At 40.7% G+C, this 10,214-nt stretch overlaps 1 pseudogene; it reads left to right on the top strand.

Annotated features, from left to right (window-relative positions):
* Nucleotides 1-9,125: 9,125 nt before the first annotated feature.
* LOC102869342 lies at nucleotides 9,126-9,815 on the top strand (annotated as a pseudogene).
* Nucleotides 9,816-10,214: the final 399 nt, after the last annotated feature.

Below are 10,214 nucleotides of genomic sequence, written 5' to 3'. Positions count from 1 at the left end.
TATATATATATGCCTTCCACTGACCATAGTCCTGGGGGAATGGGCAGAGAGACTGGTGGCTAAAAGTAGCTGACCACCTTCAGAGAACCAAGGGATTCACACACTTTTCCTCTCTGCCTTTGTACCTAACTAGTCCCAGTGGACCTTAGCAGTGGGTCTGCAGGCAGACAAAGGTTGGTCCCATGGTCCCAGAAGAAGCTGAAAAGGCAACAGACAGATCACTCTGGAAGGAGAGAAGTGAAAGGAAGAGTTCTCTGGAAGAGTCAAGATCCCACTCCCGTGGGCCCAGCTCCCATGTCCTCTTCATGTCCCATGTTCTCTTCATGTTCCTGTTGCCCCTTAGTGCTGCATACCATGTACCCACCCACCCTGATAAATCAGCTCGAGCTGATCAGGTTCCTCCATACAGTCCAGGGAACATTAACCGCAGCCTAACCTGGGTAATACAAACCAAAATCAGCATGCCAGGGCAATCTCGTTCATAAACTTTGCCTTCTCTCTTCCTCCTCATCTTCCTCCTCTCCCCCCCCCCCTTTCCTCCTTGGAGCCTCATCAATGTAAAGAATACTCAGCAGATTTTTTTTTATTTTCCAAGTAGAATCCACTTCTTAAACAACATGCCTCTCAAAACTCTATGAACTTTGATAAATGTTGATAGTTGTAGAGGAGCTTGAGGCCTTTTGTTCATAGGGTTGCTATGAGATGTGCTCAACTCGACGGCAATCAACAACAACAATTATCCCAAATGTGAAATATAGGATGAGGAGCAAATTTACTTAGTTTTGCCCATGTCTCCTTTGAGGTGATAAACTTTACTAGGCCAGGAATCCTAAGATATCCCTAGTACCTGGGACATAGTTAAATAAATGGCAGAGCAATAATTATTGGTTGAATGAATTAATTGGAGGAGGAAAATTATTAATTTGAACAAGCAAAGAAAATACTAATAAAGAAATGGTCTATAGGAACCAACTGTGTATTCTTTTAAACTCCCCTGAGCATACGCATACCTTGGGGATACTGGGAGTTATTTCAGGTTTTATTCCAGACTACCGTAATGAATCAAATATCACCAAAAAGAGAGTCATACATTTTTGTTGTTGTTTCTAGTGCATTTAAAGGTTCTATGTATGTGATACTATGCCATGGTATTTGGAACTCTGGCGGCCTAATGGTAAGAAGCAGCGTTGCAATCTCAAAGGCATGTAGTTTGAATTCACCAGCTGTTCCATGGGAGAAAGATGGTCAATCTTCTCTGATGCAACTCACTGTACAGAAGGGTCAGCTATGGGCCAATTAAAATTCAACAGTATACAACAACTAAGTATGATACTATAGTCTGCCAAGGGTATAATCTGGTGGCCTAGTGACAAGAAGCTGGACTATAATCCTAAAGGCACATGGTTCAAGTTTACCAGCTGTTCCTCAAGAGAAGGATGGGCAATCTCCTCCTGTGTGATTAACTGCCTCTGAAAACCCACCAGAGGGTTAGGTATGGGTCAGTTCTGACTTGATGGTACACAACAACAACAATGATAATTTAATAGTATTTTTAAGCTGTAAATATTATCAGATATGCAAGCATGATTCAACATTAAAAAAGCAATCAATACAATCCACTCCATAAATTTAAAAAGAACCACATGATGACATTGACTGATGCATAAAAGTCATTTGATAAAATACATTCTTTTCTTTAAAAAAAAGAAAGTCAATGAAATAGAATAAAGGTCCCTCAATATCATGAAGGTCATACATGTAAAATCGATAGCCAACACTTTCTCAGTGGAGAAAGCTTGCAAGCATTCCCCTAAAGAATGGATGGAAGCCCTTTATTACCAATCCTATTTAATATTGTATTGGAAGTCCTAGCCAGAACAATAAAGCAAGAAAAGGAAATAAAAGATATCCAAATTAGCAAAGAAGAAACACATATATCCCCATATGTAGATCATATGATCTTATACACAGAAAATCCCAAAGCAAAAACTGCAAGAAAACTAACGGAATTAATTGGAAATTCAGTAAAATGTCAAAGAACAAGATCAACAAATAAAAATCAGTTAAATTCCTTTACACAGGAAAGAACACTCTAAAAAGGGAGGGGGAGATATTGCTATTTACAATAACTACTAAAAAGGTAAAATGCTTAAGAAATCAACCAATTGTTCTGCAAGAGAAATTAAACGATATATTTGCAAAAGTAGAAGAGTATGCCATGCACATAGATCGAGAAACTTAACATTGTAAAAATATCGAAAGTACCCAAAGGTATCTATAGAGAAAATGCAGTCTAAGTCTGTTGTTGTTGGATGCTATCGAGTCAAGTACAACTCACCGTGACCCTATGAACAACGAATCTACACCTTGTCCTTTCCTGTATCGGCCTCATCATCTCTACTATGTTTGAGCCTATTGGTACAGTCACAATGTCAATCTAGTTTGTTGAGAGCCTCTACCTTTTCAAGCATGATGTCCTTTTTCAAAGATTGGCCCCTCTTAAAAACATGCTCAAAATACGTGAGATAAAAAGGTCTATCATCCTTGCCCCTCTAAGCAGCACCATGTGGCTCTTTCTCCAAGTCAGGCATGTTGATTCTCTTGGCAGTCCAGTACTCCTTTTCAACACTACAACTCAAAAGCAGTGATTCTTCTGTCATCCATAATCATCGCCCAGCTTTCACCTGCAAAGTAACTAATTGAAAAAGATCATGACTTGTATCAGGAACCTCTTAATCATTAAAATGATATCATTGCTCCTTAACATCTTAGAGAGGCCCTTGACAGCAGATTCCTCCAATTCAACATGTCATTTGTTTTCTTAACTGCTGGTACCAAGGGTATACATTGTGGATTCAAATTAGAGGAAATTGTTGACAACTTCAGTCATTTCTCTATCATGATGTTGTCTATTGACCCAACAGTGAGGGTTCTTGTTTTCTGAATGTTGAGATTCAATCCACATTTAAAGTTGATTTTTTTTTTTTTTTATCATCTGCAGCAAGCTTTACAAGTCCTCTTCATTTTCGGCAAGCAAAGTGGTGTCGTCTGTATAACCCAATCGTTGACAAGTTTGCCTCAGTTCTTATGCCATGTTCTTCTTCATCAAGTCCAGCTTCTTGAATGATCTGTTCAGAATGTAGACGGAATAGATGAAGGGAAAGGATGTAACCCACACACATACCATCTAGAGCCCATCAGGATTCTTCAAGTAAATGGACCATCTAGAGCCCATCAAGATTCTTCAAGTAAATGGGAAATTCAATCAACGGCTTAATATGGACGATAAAGAGACTTGAATAAGCAAAGCACTACTGAAGAAAATTAATGAATTAGAAGACTTCACACTACACAATTGCAGGACCTACTCTACAGTCATCCTAGCCAAAATAGCTTGAACTTACAAAACAGCCAACTCAGAGGCCAATGGAAGATAATTGAAGTCCCAGGAGTAAATCCAGCCATCTAATGTCAACTGATCTCAAAAAGTTAAATCTATTAAATATGGATAAGACAATCTCCTAAACAAATGTTGTCATTGTTGTTGATTGCTGTTGAGTCAAGCATGACTCATAGCAACCCCATGAACAAAAGACCTGAAGCCTTTCTATAATTATCATCATTTCTTAAAGTTCATTGAGTTTCCAGAGGCATGTTGTTTAGGAAGTGGATGCCACTCCTTCTTCCCCTAAACAAATTCTCTTGTCCAAAATGCATATCTATGTGTAGAAAGATCAAACATAACACACACTTCATGCAATATTAAAACATTAACTAAAAAGGAATCAAAGACAAAAATGTAAAATCTAAAGCTATAAATATCATCAAAGAAAAAAATACAAGCTAACTTCAACTCTCTTTTCTCATCTCTGTCAAATGGGAACTGACTCATAGCTGACCCTCCACCAGGGTTTTAGGAAACTGTAAGTCACACGGCTGGAGATCACCCACCTTTCTCCCACAGAACCCCTGGTGGACTCAAATAGCCAGAGAGGTGTCGTCTTTGGGTTTGGGAGATTTTCTTTCTCTTTTTTTTTGTGAGAAAAATTTGTATTTAGAATTAGCCAGCTGGACTCAGTTTAGATGATCCCAATTTTGTTTGCAACACCCAAAGTATCCTAGTCAGGAGCAAGTCAAATATAGGCCTTCTTCTCTCCATTAGGCCTAATCAAAGTGTTAACCTTGGCCACATCAATGTTACAGAGCTTCTTACACCTTGTTTGATGTGGTGCTTGTTGACCTTGACATCCACAATGAACACAAGTGTGTTGTTATCTTCTATCTTCATCATAGCTGACTCAGTGGTCAGGGGGAACTTAATGATGGCATAGTGGTCAAGCTTGTTTCTCCTGAGGGCGCTCTTCCGGGGGTATTTGGGCTGCCTTCAGAGTCTCAACGTCTTAGGCCACCTGAAGGTGGGTGACATGCGGATCTTTTTTTTTTTTTTTGGCTGTGGATGCCCATCAGGATGCCTTCTTGGCCTTTAACACCTTTGTTTTGGCTTCAGTTTTGGGAGGGGCAGGCGCTTCCTTCTTCACTTTCAGCGCCATCTTCACTGAAAGTGAGATTTTCATTTTTATGAAAGCAAACTGTCACAACTTTCTCCTGTGAGTGGCTTGTGAGTCTGAACCACTGACCTTCTGGTTAACAGCAAAGTGCTTAACTGTTGTGTTGCAAAGGCATCTAACTAACCATATTGTTGTTGTTGTTGTTGCTGCTGCTGCTGTTAGGTGCCATCAAGTTGAGTATGACTTATCACAACCCTCTGAACAGCCGACCTGAACCTTGCACCACCCTGTGCGATCCCCATCATCTCCAACACACTGGAGCCTATTAGCCAGATTAGGGTATTTTAAATTACTCTGTCAAATATCACCTCTATGCTGAATTGCACAATTTCAGTTGCTAGGAAACAAATAGCTAAAATATGTCTTTGTTAGTAAACATTTGGAGTTGATGCAAATATCAAAACAACAATAAATACCATCTCATGCCACTAATTACCGTGAAATCACCTAAGACGGAAAACAACAAATGGTGTGGAGAGACGAGAACTCTCAGACACTACTTGTGGGAGGGTAAAATAGTGCAACCACTATGCAAAACAGTGTGGTCCTTCTTTAAAAAGTTAGAAATGGAAATCTAATCTATCAATTGCTCTAGTGGGTTTACATCCTAAAGAAGCAAGAATAAGGACATGAACAGATATTTGCACATGGCTATTCATTATAACAGTATTTACAAAAACAGAAATAGCCCAAGTGTCCATCAGTAAATAAACAGAGGTGCAACCGTGGTATAGCCATACATATTATTTCATTAAATATGCACTAACATGAGTCTACAGTGCTATGGTTGTTGTGAACCATCAAGTCAGAACTGATACATAGCTGACCCTCCGGTGGGTTTTCAGAACCAGTTAATCACTCTAGAGGAGATGGTCCATCATTCCCCCATGGAGCAGCTCGTGGATTTGAACCATGTGCTTTCGGATTTGTAACACAACTTCTTGCCACATTGTTGTTGTTACTGTGGTTGTGTATCCTCGAGTTGTGTGCAACTCATAGCAACCCTACATACTACAGCTCTGAAGCCTGTCCGGAGCCAGTCTCCCTGACTCCAACACGCCTACACTCATTGACACAGTTATGGTATAAATCCGTCTCATCTGGGGTCTTCCTTTCCTTCTCTGTCCCTCCCCCCTTCTGAGGATGATGTTCTTCTCCAATGACTAGTCCCTACTTGCCACATGCCCAAAGTTTATGAGATAGAGTGTCGAAATCCTAGCCTCCAAAGAGAGACTTGGTTTCACCTTCTCCCAGACAGACATATTTGTTCTTTTGGCAATCCACAGTATGTTCAAGACTCTTCTCCGGCACCACAACTCAAAGGCATCAATTCTTCTTCTGCCATCCTTAGTCATTATCCAGCTCTCTGGTGCATAGCAAGTAATTGCAAAGACCATGGCCTGGATCAGGCTCACCTTAGTCTATAGACTGACATCGTTGCCTCTCAGTACTCTGGTGAGGTCCCTGACAGTAGATTTTCCCAGTGCTATTCATCTTTTTTATTTCTTGACTGCTGGTGCTAACAGTGCTGATTGTGGAGCTGAGCAAGCTGAAATTGTTAACAACCTCAATCTCTTCTCCATCAATTATGGTATTGCTAATTGGCTCAGTGCCAAGAATCTTTGTCTTCTTGATGTTCGGCTGAGAGAAATAACTCAGTCTCATAAGGATAAGTACTGCATAAGATCATTATTATAAAAATAAAAGGATAATTGAGCAAGACGTGTATAAATTTTCAAAAAGGGAAGGGGAAAGGAAATAGAGGTGGAAAAGGGGTAAGGTGGGAAATAACTTGGATAGCAGAAGTTAGTGGACAGATCAGGGGGCATGAAGGAATATAAAGATTTAATGGGGACTTGAAAGAACAGAATAATGATAGCCATGGATCAATAATAATTAGCAAAGTGCAATATATATGAATAATTGCATAAAGCAAATGTACATGAATGAAGCACAATGTAAATGAAAGTTTGTGTAAAACACAATGTACATGCATGAAGACACAATGTATATGCATGACTGTATACAAACCAATAAAAATACAAGGAAGGAAAAATAATCTGGAAATAAAAGAAGCTATGAATAAATTCAGCAAGGTAAAAAAAATTAAAGTAAGTGATATAAAAAAAACAATAACAAAGACTCTACAAAATACTGCGTAACATAGATGAATCTGGAGGACACGTTGCTGATTGAAATCAGTCACAAAAGAACATTGTACGAGTGGAGTCCACTATTATAAGAAGCTCAAGAAAGGATTACATACAGCAAGAAATGTTACTGAAGGGTAGCTGGCGGGGAAAAGAGGGAGAAAGGATGAAAAATCAGAAATAATGTGAGAATTACCAAAACACGACACAGAGACATGAAATGATCACATGCTGTCAGGGGAAAAAAAATATAATACAAATAGACTTGCTTTATGTAGGTTTGTCCCAAACAACCTCCAGTTTACAAAAAACACAGTATCTGTGAAGCAGAATAAAGGGAAGTGTAATAAAATTATTCTGACCTGTATATGCAGGAGAAACTGTATGAGAGGCAAAGTCTGAGGCTGGAATCTCAGCTCCCATTCTCATTCGTCAGTTTCACCCTAGGTGGTCAAGCATCACAGCTGAACTTAAGGGCCCTACCTGGCCTCTGTATGTCAGTTGGAGTTATGATACCAAAGGTCAGGAGTCTTAATGTTACTAGAATCTTATTTCATACCCAAATGTGGAAAAGGTCTGGGACAATGTTGGATACTTTGGCATACATTTGAGTCATACCCTTCCCAAAAATATTCTTATTTTCAAACCAACTCTGTTGTTGCTAGGTGTCATTGAGTTGAGTAGGACTGATAGCGGCCCTATGAAAAACCAACTGTAGTTAATAACAAAAGGAGTTTCTACCTCATTCAAATCAAACTTAGGCTGCCCAGAGGGATATCGGGGAAAGCTATTATTAGATCAAAAGACACCTTGCAGAGCTCATTGGTCAGATCGGCCCAGGCTTGGATCACTACCAGCTGACTTGGAATCCAGAAGCCTCCTGGCTCCCATCAGCCATTAATTAGCCACTTGACCTTTGTGTTACTCAAACTTCCTCTTAGTGTTTAAATGAAAGTTAACATGGTTTTGGTGGAAAAAGCCTTGGACTCGGACTGAACATGCTAAGTTGTTGGTCTGCCAGCCCAAAGGCACATGGTTCGAATCTACCAGCTGCTCCACAGGAAGAAGATAGATAGTCTCCTCTCACATAATTAACTGCTTCTGAAAACCCACTGGAGGGTCAGCTATGGGTCAGTTCTGACTCAACAACACATAACAACAAAAAAAAAAAGAAGAAAGAAAGGTTGAATATGATTAAACTATATTATTCCTTTCAATTCATGTAGCCAATATTCTTTGGGCATATGGTCCCAGCTCTAAAGCAGACGACTTTATCCCTGCTAAAAGTGAATCCTTTTTTAATGTCGATGACTTTCTTATGGAAAGTTTCAGGTATAAAGAGAATCAGCTTGTAAAACAGATGACTGAGTGTTTCTCAAAATAAACATTTGCCAAGGCTAAGTTAGACGGGGACACTGCCTGGAGTTAGAAGCTTCAAACTCAGCATTAAAACTCTTAATGGACTTGGAGATTCATTTGGAGATTTCATATTTATTAATATCCCCACTGAATCTGGTTTGCACACTGATCTCAATGCAAATGATATTTTTACCGGCATCTTTATTACATTCGTCGAATGGCACAAAGACATTTAGTAGAATTACATGAAAACGTCCTAAAGTTGCTTTTAGAAATTGCTATTTTTATTCTGTAGAGTTAATTGAACCTGCTGCTATATATCTAATTTATGTAAAGCACAAAGGCCGCAAGTTGCTAAACAAAAGAGTATTTGGTGCATAGTGTTCAATCTAGAATCACTCTTGATGATGTGGACTACAGGCCAGCAAACTGGTCTCCCTCCCCTTAATGCAATAGCTGAACTTTATTTATAGTTGCATAACAGATATATTTAGAAATACGTCAGCTAATAAATATAGTGGGATGTAGCAATTTTCTCTACTCATATTGGCAGGGAAAGTTACCTAGGTCAATATTTTGGTAATTTAAGCATTGATAGCCAGCTCTTGAACATATTAATGACGATCTATTTCACAACACATCATTATCCGGATCAATTTGTCTATCCCCTCTTTATATAGATCTAACTGGCTCAACTTCCATTCACAGACATAAAGTACCTTCAGTACACATTACTTTTTAGTACTTCTTTCCTCAAATATTGATTTTTAATTTTTTTGTCAAACAGAACATGCACCTTCACTTAGTTCTACCAGGATGAACGTGCACATGGCCATACACACACTCACACACAATCTGAGTCAGAACTGTGATAGTGTATCTGATTTCCCTAATAATGTAGATGTTGTTATGCATGTGCATTCAGTATGGTGTCTTTTCTTCTTGTTTGTATTTTTGCTTACTTAAGGAGAAGAAAAGGCATTCATTAGAAGGACAGAAGCTTACTCCTTAGAGTCAGAAGAAAAATGTAGGTGCCTGGGAGCTGTGTATGTTGTGGTGCCCACTGGCTGGGCTGGCAGCGGCTGCCTTGGGCCAAACCCTCTTGGATGTGCTTTCCTAGTAGGCGTAGTGGTAAGGAATTGTGCTGCCAGCTCAAAGGGATGTCAAATCCAAGACCAGTTGTCCTGAGTGGTCCGTCAGGGGCCGGGAAAAGCACCCTGCTGAAGAAGCTCCCACAAGAGTATGGCAATATCTTTGGCTTCAGCGTGTTATATAGGCCTGGGGAAGAGAATGGCAAAGATTGCTACTCTGTCACCAGCGAAGCCATGCAGAGAAACATTGCTGCAGGTGACCTCATTGAGCATGCTGAATTCTCAGGGAACCTGTATGGGACAAGCAGAGCCACTGTGCAGGCAGTACAGGCCATGAAACAGATCTGCGTGCTGGATGTGGACCGCAGGGTGGGCAGAACAGCACAAAGACGGACCTGTGGCCCCTCTACATCTGAGTGCTGGTGCCCTCCCTTGAGATCCTGGAGCAACGTTTGAGAGGCCAGGACACAGGGACAGAGGAGAGCCTCGTCAAGCAGCTGGCCACTGCCAAGGTTGACATGGAGAGCAGCAAGGAACCAGGCCTGTTTGACCTCATCATCAATGACAACCTGGACAAGGCATAGTCAACTCTGAAGGAGGCCCTCTCTGAGGAAATCAAGAAAGCTCAAAGGACCAGCTGCTCCTGAGGAGCACTCCAGTCTGCTTTCATTATGCAGGACGCATTCTAGACCTTAGCCCCTATTCCACAGTGTCCCCACTGGAGCTGCAGCCCAGATCCTGGCATCTCCAGCCAGTCTGGACCTGGACAGTGCCTCAAGACTCAAGTCCAGGAGTCTCCCGTCGGGCCTAGACCAGACCAGCTCCCACAATGATCCTGCTGGCCTGGCTTGAGCCCACCCTTGGGTTCACTGCACTCCTCAGTGACTGATGGCCAGCACCCTCTGCCCTACACCCCAGCAGCCACAGCTGGGGTCACATTGTAATAAAATGATTCCTGGGGTTAAAAAAATTAATAACTAAGACAGAAAGCAAAGGAGCTAGGACACTTCTGGACCTGGACAGGATATATCAACACATTTGCTATG

Source organism: Elephantulus edwardii, unplaced genomic scaffold, assembly GCF_000299155.1.
Source record: "Elephantulus edwardii isolate Elephantulus edwardi_28Jun2011 unplaced genomic scaffold, EleEdw1.0 scaffold00087, whole genome shotgun sequence".
Classification (NCBI taxonomy): Eukaryota; Metazoa; Chordata; class Mammalia; order Macroscelidea; family Macroscelididae; genus Elephantulus; species Elephantulus edwardii.
Note: the sequence above shows the minus strand (reverse complement) of the source record. Positions and strands in the feature narration are given on the sequence as shown.